Source organism: Gasterosteus aculeatus, chromosome 13, assembly GCF_964276395.1.
Source record: "Gasterosteus aculeatus chromosome 13, fGasAcu3.hap1.1, whole genome shotgun sequence".
In the NCBI taxonomy this organism is placed as follows: Eukaryota; Metazoa; Chordata; class Actinopteri; order Perciformes; family Gasterosteidae; genus Gasterosteus; species Gasterosteus aculeatus.
The window spans coordinates 12,332,776-12,348,795 of record NC_135701.1 but is presented as its reverse complement, the minus strand read 5'-3'; positions in this window follow the sequence as shown (position 1 = coordinate 12,348,795).

The following is a 16,020-nucleotide window of genomic DNA, read 5'->3' as shown; positions in this document are numbered from 1 at the left end:
TGACCCTCATCAGTAACAAAAACCCTTTACTAGGGTGCGAAACTAAAGGACAACAACCCCCCCGCCCGCCCCTGCCTCTTCCTGACTTTAGCTTTATCTCTTATTTAACTGACAGAGCCTATCTGACTCGCGGATGACTGACAAGTGTGGAACGGCAGAGGTGGACTGGCGGTGGGGAAGTGCCACTCATTGTGGTGTTATCAGCACAAAGGCCAACGGCAGACACCTAATCTGACCTGGCCGCTGAGGGGTGGCAGCTTGTTCGTTGGCTTTCTGCACTGAAGCGGCATGCTGGCGAACCTTAGAGGGGAGGATAAGCGCTGACACACAACAATGTGCACGTGCATGGGCACGGATACGCACGTAAAAGACACATACGTGTGCAGACAACCGACAACGGTCACTATTCTCAGCCTCCATCCTTCTCCTTGCCACTCCGCAGCCCCCGAGGTTTCATTGTCTTATGGTTTGCGGTTATTTTTTGTTATTAATTATGTGTTTACAAGAAACGTAAATCTTACCACAGCCGTTTTATAACTCTTTTATATCAGCCATCTGCACCTGTGTGCTGGTGCGGGATGATGGCACTTGTTCTCCTTCTGCGTCATTGTTTTGCAGGAAGAAACATGAAGGACAGGGTCACCCTGTCCGCGCTGGAGGCTTCAGGTTACCTTGCCAATATCTGTGCCGGAGGACTGCCCGCATGGATCTTCCACTCCAAAAGTGCTTAGAAAAATACAGTACGCACATTGCTCATGCTTTTTGTAAAGGTTTGGCAAAGCTTAGGCATGTACGGTTATTTTTAAAAGACTCACGAAGCCCCTTTTTTCCTCTTCCCTCGCTGATATAAAGATCAGAGTTCATAAGCACCTGTACGTTTGAGCACTCACCGAGGAAATGGGTCTCATTTTCCTTTTGGCTCTTTATTCTGCAGGGTCATCAGTTACCGAAGACACTATTTCTTTCCATGGTATCGAACATTACCCACCGGCAATAGAAACTCCGTAGAACCCGAGGTGCTGTGTCAAAATGTGAACGCACCACTCAAGCGGTTTGCTTGTGAGATGATCTCAAGGCTACAACTGTTATCTGAGAAGAAATTCTCCAAACTATTATGATTCTTCATCAGCTTTAGCTTGGTGATAATTTCGTTTGGAAAGTCTTGATTAAACCTTTGCTTTTAGACATCTCTCATGTTCTGGACATTGTCATTTTCATATTTTCCCTTTAAAGATAATCTTCAAAACCGCTGAAGTAGATAACGCCTTCGAAGCTCCTGATGGCTCCAGCCAAGATTTTACTGTCAGCATAGAAACCGGCCCATTAACTTCTGAAGCCTTCTTTGGCAAAGCTCCCTTTCCCCTCCATTGCCATCAAAAAAGCTATTTCCCTCGGCCAGTCCTACACAATGATAACAATGAGTAGAGGATTAGAACGTCCCTCTTTCTTCAAGCAAAAACAGTTAAAATGGATATGAAAAAAAAAAAATCTCATTGGTGGAGACTAGTTGGCAGCGTTTTCCTCGACGGGATTTTTCCTGACATGATTACCGAGAGGCGGTTTTTCGCTTTTACGATACAATTTCTGCGCTTTCAATCGGCTAACATGTGGCGTTGTGATCCAATCACGACACCCCCTCCCCCCCTTCCTCCCGCTCTTCAGTTCAGAAATGGTTAAGTCTCTCGGTCTATTGTGAAGGAATCTTCAAAGTGGCGGGAAACCACATGGGAACAGTGGTAGTTGTGAATTAATGCAAGAGACTCTGTACAAATATTTTATTTTTCTTGATTCCAAAGATGAAAATATATTATGCTCTGAATCTAGCAACAGGCACGTCCAGATCTGTTTAACTCATCTTCAAGCTGTTATTCCGGACAATGAGATGCTGTTGTGACTCTCTGATTTTTATTAACTCTGCTCTGGTTGCAGAAGAAATATCTCCATTTTTGGCTTTGGTTTATTGGATTTTTGTTCATAGCATTCAAGTTTCCATATTATCTGGTCTTTATGACTATTATTGAATTTGAAAGAAATGGGCGACATGGCAGAGGCCGTGGAAACCGCTACAGGCAGCTAAAGGAAAATTTGCCATTATGGATGATGGATGATGGTTTTAATCTTAAAATGTTCTAAATTGTTTCAATCCAGTTAGTTACTTTAAAGGGTTTGGATTGCTTTTAATGGTACACATTGTCATATTTCAACAAGAAGCTAAAGTAAAATCAGACAAATAATGTCAGAGTAAATCATGACCTTAAACTAAATTCTTTTCCCGAAGCCACTAGCCGGCTAGTCGGCATGTAAACACAAGCAAAGTCCTAGTGGTCAATAACTGTGTGAGCTGTCCCTAAAAACTAGAACAGGTAAAAGTACTGATTCTCTTCGTGACTCACATGGCGCACGCTCACATACACACACACACACACACACACACACACACACACACACACACACACACACACACACACATACACACACATGCTCTGGGTTTCACACGTGATGCCTGTGGCACCACAATCACTGCCAGATACTGTGACTTTCTTTCACACAATTCATTTCACAAGTATCTCTGAAGGAGCGATGCCGATGGTGGCATTTGAGGGAGACAAATGTACATAAGCGCGCGTGTCTTAGTAAGTGATGGGGATGTGCCGGTGGCAGTGCTTGAAAAGGACACATATGAGATCAGATAGAGCTGAGACTAATTCACAGCCTGCCCCGAGGACATTAAGCAGGATAGAGTGAGACATCTTTTCTCACACCATTCAGGCTAAGCCTATGGGGACACGTTGTTTATTTCTTAGCTGAACTACATGATTCCAGGCCGTAAGTGTGGTTTTGAAACGCAGAATAAACAACATGGCAGTGTTTATTAAAGAGGCATTCTTTTTTTCTTTTTAATTCAATTTAAAATCTCACCTAACTAGGGTTTTGGGAATATTCAAAGTCTTAAACTTTCCATGGGAATATACAGGAAGTAACAGGAATAAAACTGCAAATGTTGCGTTAATTTAACTGTATTTACCCCATGATACATGAAAAATCAAGTTTTGACATTAGCCGACGTGCATGCGATAAAAACTTTTGCAAAACAACAGGTCAAAATTAACTTTGCATGGAAACCAATTCACATTTTTCAACCCTCTAATAAGACAAACAATATATTGTACTTCTCATTGCTGTTCTACGATTGTGATGTTAACCGTGCAGATTTGTGTTGTGAGACACCCAGAGGCAGCCTTTGGCAGGCCAGGCACGGTGCCCGCCCCCCAGGGGAGGTGGATGATGGAGAGCAAACAGCTAATAATTAATACCATGATTACACAGGCTGCAACAACATGGGGAGACAAACCTTCCCGCACCCAGGCGGGGACCTGACCAAGACTGATAGCACAGGAGCATGCAAGTACACACACTGATGCAGAAATACACACACATGTGCAGGCACACGCTGTGTCTATCAACACACACACACACACACACACCCACACACACACACACACACAGGTACAAACTGCAACCAGGTCCAGCACTCACACGATTAATACCACAGCATCCAACAGCTTTTTGTTCTCACTAGGATCAATTACATAAACGACACACTGGAGCATTAAACAAATATAAAACACTATGTTTATAGTTGCGATTAGATTTTGAAAGGCCTGTGCGGCAAATGAAAGCATTTCTTTTGTTCAATTTCTCCTGTCTCATATAGGCCACTGGTGTTTGGTGTGTCAATGTAACTGGAGCACCAGTCGCTCTGTTGGTTTGGCTGCTGCGACACATTTAAAGTAAATAAATCCAGCTTGCTAACCGTTCACTAAACCCTACCTGCCATATTGTTGAGCTGATACTATAAGTCAAATGCTACAAAGACCAAAAAAAAATGTGTTTAGGCTGAAACAATACTGGCCAGAACCCCCTGAGCGCGTGTGGATGAAATTCCTCCCATCCTATACAGCCATTAGCTAAGCCACACAGTAGGATAACAACATAAAAACGTCACGGTCACCCTCATTAGCAGCCGGGCTGGAGTTCCTTTCATTTGTATTTGCATGCATGAGGTCTGCGATGGCTTCCATATGTGCACCCATTCATTTTTTTATATATCCAGTATCACGTTACCCCGGGATGAGGTGATCCCGATTTCCTCAAAACCTCAAGTATTTTTCTAAATGTACTCGACGTGTCCAGGATTTCCTACCATTTGAAAGGATGCATGGGCGGTGTGCATTTTCACTACCGTGCGGCTTGCCGAGCTCCCTCATAATGGTGTATACATGTGTGTCAAATCCAGCGAGGGAGAGAGAGAGACAGGTTGTGTGTATAATGTGCACGTGTGCATGAATGTGTGGAAACAGAGAGATGCCAACCATGGAGGGGCCATGCAGGGCCCAGGACCCCAGCCCTTGGCCACCACTTCCTCCCCCCCCTCCGTGCCACATTGACTCTGTTTCCATTACCCAGTGGAAGGAACAATAAAGGGCTGCTGTGTGGATGTGTGGTCTGCTAGCACAGCAGAGGCCTGGGCAGCTTAGGATGGATCGCACTAACCTAGTGAGAGCTCGACAGCTTTATGTTCCTGCATGTGGGTGTGTGGGTATGTGTGTGTGTGTGTGTGCATTCCCTGCTGCCTGTGCTTTGCCTAACGACAGGTTGTCAGACACAGGAGAGTAGAGTACAGGATTACTGCAGTAATCTTGTACGTTTATGCCAGATTTGAGTTTTAACACCTCAGCCTGCTGAGATCAGGTAACAATTGAGCTAAAATGTTCCATATTGATTCCTCTCATTCGGTTGTTTATGAACTCCATCTATAACAGGAAAAAACAACAACTCCAGAGTTGGTTCAAGACGGAAAGCTTCCCCCATATGTGTCTACTTAATTACTATACTATATTAAGGAAGATGAAAATGTAAAGATTGTTGTTCTAGCAAACACAAATTAGCTTACAGTACACAAAGAGTTTTTAATCTCTTTGTTTCTTTGTTTGAGGAGATGATGACACATTTGATCCTGTCTCCCAGTGTCACATGTCAACCTCCTCATGGCCCTGTCACTCTGACAGCTCACAGCCCGCGAGGCAGAGGATCATGGGTGCTGTGTCAGACACAGCGGGGAGGTCGGAGGAAGGCAAGCTAAATGCACGATGTGAGTTTCCATGTGTGAGCTTGTGCTTATGTGTCTTTGTGTAATTGTGTGTGTATGTGTGTGTGTGTGTGTGTGCACGCTCATGTGTGTCAGTCTGAAGGGATGGATTCGTGCCAAAGGCGAGAGCAACACCATGTCAGAGTGCTAGCAGACGATGCCCATTTCAGATACACTAATTCAAACAGTCAGCTCAGCCATGAAACCATTTCCTCCTCTGATTTCTGCCCTCCCTTCCTCTCGGATCCACGTGCGTCAGCAGCCAGGTGTCGCAGCAAGCCCACCTTAGTTTAAGTGAGTCTAATATCTAGCTGGCAAAAGTTGCTACATTTTTCTATTTTGAACAAATAAAACGTGCTTAAATGTTTCATGAACCGTGTTGAATATCATGTTGCCTAACAAAATTACAAAATATATCGTTGGTTCAAAGCGATGCGACGCATTATCCTCAAAGTCTTGTTATGCTATTTCTTATTTAGTAGTTTCGAGTTTTGATTGGGGCCTGCTGGATCCTTCATTCTGAAGTTATCAGTGATGGGAGTAGATACCTCCCAGATATTACTTCCAGATATTTCCAGGTGTGTTTTACTTTCCTTGTGAGAAACCTCAACTTGTTAAAGAAACAAAAAGATGTGTCATAATATGTTTAAGTTTCTCATTCTATTAGTCGGTTAACAGCCTCAAAGCAGTATTTATGTAGTCTTTCCATTGAATCAGATATTGCTTTGTTTTGCTCACTTGGGCATTGCTCCCAACCCATAATGCTGTAACCATCACTTAAACTAACCAGCTCCTTACTTGGTACCAAGCGGTAATTTTACCATGACCATCTATCAAAACATGTAAGCATATTTGCATTGGCTGAACATTCAGTATCGCTCCTCCTTCCCACACCAGAATACACAAACAGAAATTAAAAAAAGAAACATGGTCTAGACTTGGCTGAGTTTATTGTAATGAATGGAAATATTTTCCTTTGTTGACCTGACAAATGGTAGCATGTCAGTATGAATGAGAAACATCTAATTGCCATAGTAACGATGGTATAAAATAAAAAAAATCAGGCCTACATTGTAATTGCCCATCAGAATGGAACATTGCACGAGTATCTTTCCAACAAAGACCATTCGGAAGCTTCAACCAGAGAGCAATCACATTACATACAGACCTCGTGTGGAAATTGTGATGGCTCCATGCAAAGATATGAATAGTAGGCCCATAATAGTTGCGGCTTGGCCTAAACGATCCCTTTTGAACCAACAGTTGGTTATAGCACTGCCTTCAAATCGCTTAAGCTGTCCGCCACTGTCAGACAAAAAGAGAACCAACTCCTTTCAGTGTTTGGTCAAGACATAATGTGTTTCACAGGTGTGGGAGTCTTGGGGCCATTGGTAATGGCCAACGGCAACTGGGGCCCCTGTGTGCCACCTGGAGAATCACACTAACACAGCCAACCACCTCCCATTTACTCCCCCCTCCACCACCCCAAGTCACACACACACACACAGATGCACTCACAGCGTAGCAGAAGGATGTTCCTTGAAAGAAGGAAAAGCGAAAACTGGCTCTTGATGTGGATGTATTAATAGTCCTGTACAACATGTTCTGTTTTGATGTAATTATGGTGCATGGAAGAGCCTGGTTTAGCAGGGAAGCGCTCTTGGGCGCTCTTGTTTTGGGGTCTTTACCAAGAGATTTGGAAAGGAAAATGGTTGCACCTGTCATAGCTTGGTGTGTTTTGGACTACAGGGAGGAAAGGGAAAGATGTAAGGAGATAGAGTGAGCGGGAGGGAATGAGACACACTCTTTCCAATACATGCACCCGGTTACACACACACACACACACACACACACACACATTTGTGTTGCTGCAGGAACACCTGGACTTAAACATGCTGTAAAGTTGAAAACATTGATAATTTAGGAGTAACACAAGCATGCGCATGAAGCAGACGCTTTTTAATCTCATTCAAATGGCTTATTTAGACCCCCTCTCTCCCACTCCATTCAGCGCCACTTGCTAACACGTTGAATAGATTAAATATACATCAAGGTATAATGTATAACACCAATGATCATACATCAGGGCGATAGGCTTGTAACAGACGTTGAGGAGACTTTGTTGGCAGATTGAAGGTAATGGAAATGAGGTAATAGTCATTGTGCTGAGAAGAAAGCAAGAGGTTAATTGTGATGTGAAAAACTTTGTTCAGGTATCCATAGTGACGGAGAGTAATGTCATTTTAATACCTTAATCACACGGTCCTAGAGAGTGTAATTATAGTGTGTGAAACCAGAATGTGCTGAACACAAGGGGGAGCACTTATCCTTTCCCTATGTCTAACAGGCCGCATGGCCTGCCTCTACTTCAGAGCAAAGCCAGGCTTTCCTGTCCATTGTTATGACTTATAAAGTGTGTGTCTGTGTGTGTGTGTAGGGGGGGGGGGTGTGCCTGTATGTGTGTGAAATTATAACTAACTCTACCCATCAGGCGAATCAACCAAATCACACGGTCCCGACACACACGCAACCACATACCACACTATATGCACGCACACCTCATACATGCTTTAAAAAACACCGTCCTTTGAATGAAACCTTTTCAAAAATATTGACCTCTCATACTGAATTCTGAAAAAGCCAATTCTAACCCAAACGTACAAAATACAAACAAATGTCAAAGGAAAGCTGTAACCTTTTCCCAACACATAAGGCCACTGTAATATCCCAAAAACAATGGAGCTCAGCACGCTTTCTGTTAACACTTGCTCAGGCCTGTGGCATTGAATGATTTGAATTCTTACTCTGGTGAGTTTTCCCCCTCCGTGAATTAATTAGTCTTTGCCAAAGCGGGCCACATTTGTCATTCGAATTTATGCTAATGAGTGCCGAGGCCTCGTGGAAGCGCTGATAGGCCGGAGCAGCTGCTCTGTCCTTGCGGGGCCTAACTGTCTCCCCCTTTTTATCTGCTCCATCTCTTTATCTGCTCCTCTGTCTGGCTCCTCATCCCATTTCTCTCCTTCAGGTTTTGTCTGCCTCTCTGCCCTCCCCCACAGTTCCTTCTCTCTCTCTCCTTCTTGTCTCTTCTCCTGTGGTCTTATCATCCCACTGCCTTCTCCTCCAACCTCCCGCTGGTCCTGGGCTCCATGACCTGTCAGTGGAAGGGAGACTGCCCGAGTCCCAGGCCGATAAGCCAGCTAATTATCCAACACTTCCCACACCAGGGGAAGTGGATCTGCAAACAGGCAGCCACCCATATACATATAAAACAATGTTAGGCTCACAACACTATATGTATGGATAGATAGATGGATAGATACATTCCCTCCTGTCCACTCCTGTTTTAGTGTTCTATAACTGAAATGTGCCTCAGAGAAGTCAGTGACTTTTCTTTGCAGCAATTCCAATCCAGCCTCCCAGTTTACCCATTTGACGAATGAGAAATAAGCATTGTCGTGCTGTGTCCACACGCACCGCTGGTAAAGGGAGATTTTGTCCAGATGTTCTAATCTATGAATTGGCATCAAGTAGCCAAGTGGTTCAGATGAGAGGACAATCCAAATGAGCTATTTGACGTAATCCTTCTTGTGTCCGTCATGTTTTTTCCTTCTAATCTGACCTGATCTACAGATATGGTTGTTTTGGCTAGTGTGGTATATTATACTATTCAACATAGCATGAGAAAAGATCTTTGAAAGTTCTAAAGAAATCATATGAACCAATGGTGTAGGATTTTATAAGTTTACCATAACGCAAATTATTAATTAAATTCCAAATTAATTTACTGTAGAGCTTCTAATTGGCTTAGCATGGGATGCTGCGCAGACACCATATTTATACTTTTTAGACTTAATCAAATTACATTGGGAACTTTATGTGTTTATCACATCGTTCCCAACACCCTAGAGTGTCTTCAGTAATTTGGCTCAGATGCATTCCACCTACTCAAAGAGGAGAGTGAGGACTAATGTCATTTCGAGGGGATTATTGTGATCTTTTAACACATCTTAGGGGGGTTAAGCATGTGGTTACAGAGAGGAAGGGGAGAGCAAGAAAAGTGATAAAACCCTACCATACAGCCTCTGTTTTAACTTTCACAATTCCTCCCCTCACTCTACTCCGATTCCTCTCATTTTCTCCCTCACAGCACCAAAAGCCACATTATGTGCTTGTCAAGATGGATAAACCCCTCAGCCAAACGTTCAGATGAAAACAAATGAGTAGGAGACGTTCATGTAATCGCTTCTGCCAGAGAAAGGCTTTAAGAAGAACATAAACACTTTCTGGAAATGTGCCTCGCATGTGCTAATTCCCTCACGCTTTTGTTTGGGTCTCATTCAACTTCAGGACCATTTCATACTGCGGCGTGATGAGATGTCACCATTGGAGACACGCTTAAAACTACTTTGCAACACGGTTAGCAGCAACGAACCAAAATATGAGATCATCTTACCTTGCTGCTCGTAAGACTGTCACGATTATATTCTGGGAAATTAAGAAAAGAATTCTTTAATTAACCTGGATAGGATTACCAAAGTGGGGAAAAGCAAAAAAGGAAAGATTGCCCCTGCTTTTAAAAAAAGTTCAAACTTTAGATTATCAGCTGTCACGGATGCTCTTTGTTTGTTGTGGTGTGTTTTTCTACGGGAAGGCTGGGCCCTTTTCACATGAGAAAAGTGCCCCAACTGTCACTGCTCTCCCACAATCTTTCCAGCTAACCCCACTAGTGAAGTTCCCATGGTGGTCCTCGGACAGCTCACAGGCTCTCCAACTGCCTCAGTCAGACGGGGGGCTTTCTCCCCTTCGGACAAATTCTACAAGGGAATTATGGAAATGTAAGCGAACTGTATTCAAGAAAAAAATTTACAAACATTTTCTATTGTGTTCACATTTAAACATGCTTAAAATGTTTGCTAAATATCACTTTATTCAGGGGTGTGTGAGCATATTTGGATTAAGTCTGAAGTAAATAAAATGCTATTAGATTAGATAAAGCTTTATGGATGCCCGTACGGTAAATTGAGGCGTGAGGTTGGTCTGTTGATAAACTGGATGAGCAACTAGCTCTTTTGTCCCTTTCACGCCATGTTCGATGCACAGATTGTCTTCTGCAGCAAAAGTAAAACAGAAATAGCAGGCAGAGAGAGAACGAAAGGGAGAGAGAGAGAGAGAGAGAGAGAGAGAGAGAGAGAGAGAGAGAGAGAGAGAGAGAGAGAGAGAGAGAGAGAGAGAGATGAGGAGAAAATATAGTGACCAAGAAGATGCTGAAATGTTTCAGAGAAAAAAGCTCTCCTCTTGTTAAATATTTAAGTGATAGGACAGTCAACTTTTCTAAAAAACTTCCTAGAGTTCTCTAAATTCACTCAGTGTACTTCGGGCACATACAGTTAATACAGGTTTTATTTAAGTAGTAACATGCTTTGCATTGCCTCAATGCTCGCAATTAAAGCAATGTCTGTTTCAGCTAACCATCACATGTATTTCAACAAATCAAATAAACTATACATGACTTTTAACGGTAAATCTACAATAACTTTCTGTTTACGCAGTGAAATGGGGCAGCTCCAGAATCGATTTCCGCTCAGCAGTCCAAAAGAAAAATAAGTCCATGTGATGTGGTTGGAATCATATAACCCGGCATTGGGTACATCGCCAAAACTAACAGTGAACTTGTTAAAAGGTAGCATTATTAAGTCTATGCTTTATGAAAATGCCTGATTTCAAAGTGACGTAATACAGACAGAGCGCAAATAGCAACTGCATTAAGGGATGTGGCTACGGCCTCTCGTTCCAGGGGACTCATTTTCACAGTAACTAAAAGCCTTTAGTTACTATGAAACCATTAAAATAAATCTTTCCCAGAATGAACCAGGCAGAGCACAGACTATCCAATAAAAGAAAGAGGGATCCGTAAATACGATGAACAGGAAATAATATTGTGAATTAAAAATGAAACTGCACACACGTGTACTGATGACATCTTTAGTTTCCTGTAGACTGTATTTCATCTGCCATTAATTCATGGATTGAGAATACTTTCCAGGACATATTCGTCTCTACTTTGTGAATCGGGGTCGTTTCATAGAGTTGATAAAAGCTCTTCCTTGAGCATTCATTTGACGGTCCGGAGCAACTGCATTTAACCTGTCGAGCCTTAAATGAACTGTTAAGATAACCTATTCTCCTTTCCAACAGAATGGCATTATCGTGTAGCATATCAAAACGTGAACATCGATTCATTTCAGTTCCATTACTCCTCACTAGGAAGAGCCAAAAGAATTGAGTGGTGGACAGCCATGTAAGCCTGGTTTTAGGCCTGTGGCGTGTTAACTAAAAAGCAGACAGAGCATGTCAGGCCTGTGGGCCAGCTGGCAGCGCTGTGCTGTTTGTGTTGTGCTAGTTGGGATGTCAGGGCTAAAGTGGGCTGAGGGGGGCTGGATGGGCTACTGGAGGACCAGGCCTCCTCCAGACTTGGCCGCTCTGACTAAATGGACCAGATCAATCACATTGGACGGCCCCGTGACAGTGAGTTAAGGTCCTGCGGCACGGCGCAGAGTTCTTGGAACGCACCGGCGCCACGATGCTAGCCGGCCGGCCGGCGCTGGCTGGCACGCGCACGGGATCGTTCCCGTTGGTTTGCTTGGGCTCACCAAGCAGATGGCCGCGGCAAGGACGGAGGCGGCGAGCGCGCCGTCAATCCCATGTTCCCATCCATCCAGAGACCGGTGACGAGAGAGATTAGGGTGTGTGCGAGGTTGGGAAGAACGGAGAGGATTGTGCGGATGGCGGGCAGACTGGTGTCAGGCCGGTCTGCTCTGGATCACACACAGCTGGGCAGGACTGGCTTGGCCTGAGGCTGGATCTATGAGGCGTGGTGCCGGACAGTGGTTTGGGGATACGGTGGCAATGGAGGTCCCAGACAGTGGTGCAGTATGGCAGCATGTCTGAAGTCTTCCTGGCGTTGCTTCTGTCAGAATGTGTGTGTGTGTGTGTGTGTGTGTCCCTGGAGGTCTCTGTGTTTGGTGGCATCCAGAGATGGGGCAGGGCTTGTTTCATGCTGAGACACTCAAGAGGCAGAGTTGGAGGAAAATATGACCTACATTGCCATAAGGGAGGGAGGATGCTTAGCTTTCACAATGTACACAGAAGCAATCTGAACACTAACTGTACAGCTTATAAATGTTTACATTGTTATATCAAACAGATTACTGAGCGGCTTAAGGTTTCCATAAAATGTTTTTTATCAATGTTTTTTTTTTTTGTAAGTAGTTCAACCTTTTTATGTCTTATGGATGGAGATGTTGTTTCTTTCACTGGCAGAGGAGAGACTACATGTTGGAGAGTACGACCTGATATTCAATAAAGGTATCTGAAACAAATACCTTTTGAGGACCGTGGTTTTCACAAAGTTAATAATACCATGTAGGAGAATCCAGTCATACCAGATGGTGTCTTTTGGTAGGTACAAAGCTTATAAGCTACACAGTTGGAAGGTACATGTAATATGCCATAGGCATTTTGTTCTTAATCCAGATTTGATCTGATTCTTGATCACAAACGGTGTGGTGGGGGTGGGGCATTGGCTTGTCACACCGCTTTGTTTACTTTCTGACAATGAACCTCCCACTTGTTTCTATGCAACTGCGTGGCAAAGACTGTTTTCATTCCTGACAAGCCACATTTTGAAAGCTTTCACATACTCAAATACAGATGTCTTTGTAGAAAAAAATGTATTCACCATGCAGGGAGCTTTGCAGTGATCCTTGGATTTTGTATATAAAATGTTGCCATGTTGTCAAAATTGATTTTAATTATGATTCAATTCATATGAATCAAGGGAATCTAATCCAGCTGCTGAGCATCCATCATGCCTTTCGATGTGCATATGTTTTACATCATTACAGTAAATGGACTGAAATTAATGGTGTTTGAAATGATTTAAAAACGACCCACTGTTTAGGATATTGAAATATAATCCTAAATTCGAAAGTGACAAGAGGAAAAGTGTGTAATTGCAAAAGTGCACACTATGTTCAGAAACAACATAAAAAATGGTCTGCTCCTTGAATAAATTGGCATGCACCTTGAAGAGCTCTTTAAGAAGCAGACCTTTATTATTTTTACACTTTTTCCAACCCCATCGGGGCCCCTATGGAAAAACAACATTCAACTCATCTCCCCCAATAACTTTGGATGATGACCAGAACAAACCAATCCAAGTTCTAAGACACATTAAAAATATTTTCTAGAACCATCACAGCCGCCGATGTCTCGCCATGTTCCGGACACTGTAACTAATTGGAGATCCTTTTTTGTTATCACGCCTCTCTTGGTGGTTGAAATGTAAACAGGCTGTTATGAAAGTGCCCTTATGGCATGGAGGGAAACGAGCGAGGCCACTCTGGCACTTACACGGCATGCCTTATAAATAAGTAATGGTACTGGACATGTAGCGGTTAGTCATAGAGGAGGAAGGTCTGCGCATCAACTCCACCTCTGTTTGCCTTGTACATATTTCATAAGATGCTTGGGTGGAGGGAAGTGGGAGGTTGTGGGGCGTATGGGAGGGTGGTTGAAATAAAAGGCAGCTCACACAGGCTCCTCTCTGTTCACTGTCATGGGTCTGTTACTATTAATAATACCAAGTGTCCTCTCTTTTTCTACTGATACAAGTTCATGGTGTTTTTCTCTTCAGGGCCTTCCTGTATTTGACAGTGAAATAGAGCAAGCTGCCGTTGTATCCACCTTAACCCAGGCAGAACACAGTGCAGGTTGCACAGTGTTAGTTTTAACAATTAACAAAGTTTCCTTTACAGACTCCAGATCACCATTTTCTCAAGGGCTCTGATTAAAGTTGGCAGGGGAAAGTACACACAACGGTTTTTCATACTTCAGACGAAGAAAAGAAAAAGTAAAACTCGTAAAGCCATGAGTTTGTTCTAGCATGTCTGCTTTTTTTATTAAAATGTGTCCTTTTATATTTTGTGTCATTGTTGTAGAAAAAATCAGAATTTGTTTTAGTTGGTTTGGTGAGCGTTCTTGACAGCGGTATTAATTGAGTAGAAAGTGTAGGGTCAACTCCATCTTCTTACCCCTACATTCACATTACTAGTCTATTAAATGGAGTTACCGATGAAACATCTTGAAAGTCAGTAATGATTCGCCATCAATAAATGACTTTCAGGTCTTCACGATGACATAATGGAGGTCAACTTATCTGAATTGATCCGTATCCATTTTGCAGTTTACTCACTGCTTAAAAGAACACCTTGAATTATTGATTGGGAGGAAGAAGTCCTTCAAAACAATACTATCCAAGTACTTGATGATACAGATGATCACACACACAAAAAGGCAACGTCGGAGCTGCGTTAATTAAGTGGTCTCTCTGTGGAAAGTATTGCGCATGCTCCAACAATGTATGCAGTTTCACGTCTTTAGGTAAAAACAATCCGGCACACAAAGACAGTATGTTACCAAGAATAATAAAAAAAATGATAAATAGCTATACGTATCAATAACAGGAAAAAAAAAAACATTTAACTTGAATAATATTTTGTATGTTGAAGATAGTATTTAAACCTGAGAAGAGTGGAGATGAGGAAGTATGAACATGCCACACATTTAAAATCCAAGAAAAGAACTAATCTGGGCAACAACTTCAATATTCAAATAAGAACCCTTCTTCATCTGTATCTTAACACACCATTTCAGTTTCAGTGTATATACTGTATATATATATATATATATATTGATATAAAAGCACACCATCAAACCTAACCTGTTGCCAGGTTACTGCTAGCCTGCAAACACTGCTTCACACGTTGGAACAAAGGCAATACCGGTAGCTAGCAGAGCCTCAGCAGCACACCTCTAAATATAAAGTCTTCAGCTCTTGTCTGTTTGCAGTTCTCTTCCCCCTCTTCGGAGAAGGTTAATGGGAGGCGATGGTCGCGCGCTCTGTTGCCAAGGGCAAGTAAGCCTCAGGCCACCACACATCTGACTGCCCTTTATGTGAGTGTGTGTGTGTGTGTGTGTGTGTGCAATCGACCAGTATATGGACACTGTTAGATTCAAACCTTACTTTGAGGGCAAAAAGGCCAATTTACCCAACGGACAAAGAATAAAACACTAACTAGGCTGTGAGGTATTTAATAAATTACACAGATGCTGCACAAACAAGGTGTTTATTCCTGTGTTACAATGTCCTCATGGGCTCATGGGTCAAGTGAGGACAGCCTATTCAAGCCTGTAATTCAGTTCAAAGCAATGTTCTTTGTGCAATGTTGGACTACGATGGAAAATACATCTCTGTAGAAGACTGTAGCACGGCTGTTATGTTTGTTTAGTATAAGTAAAGTGTAAAGTAAGGGTGTGGTGGTGCTGAATTGTACCTAGCAACAAGCTATGTGGGTCAGATTTGTGCTCCTGGGGGCCAATTGTAGCCTGCAGCTGAGGGATGTGGCTGAGTCAGCATGTCGAGGCCACCCTCAGGGACCAGGATCCAGCTCTGTGTTCCGTTGTGACTAGGCAACCAGCCCCAATGTTATGGGCACACATGCAACTGCTGTGCTCCTCTCTAATTTGAATCTGTCTGTGTCCCACTTTTACTACATCGATTTCATCTATAAACATGCAACGAAAACAACAGTTCCCTCCTTAAAACAAGTTTCACTTGCTTTGGTAGTGGATTAAGGCTTTACAAGAAGGTTTACTTGCCATAAGTCATCCCTTATTCAGAATCATATATTTGAGCAGGCACGCATATTCTGATCAGGTTGAGACTGTTCGATTTGATTTTCAAACTGAAAACATGAGTTAGATTCAAATACACACGATTAATTAAATGAAATGAAATAATAGATAAAATC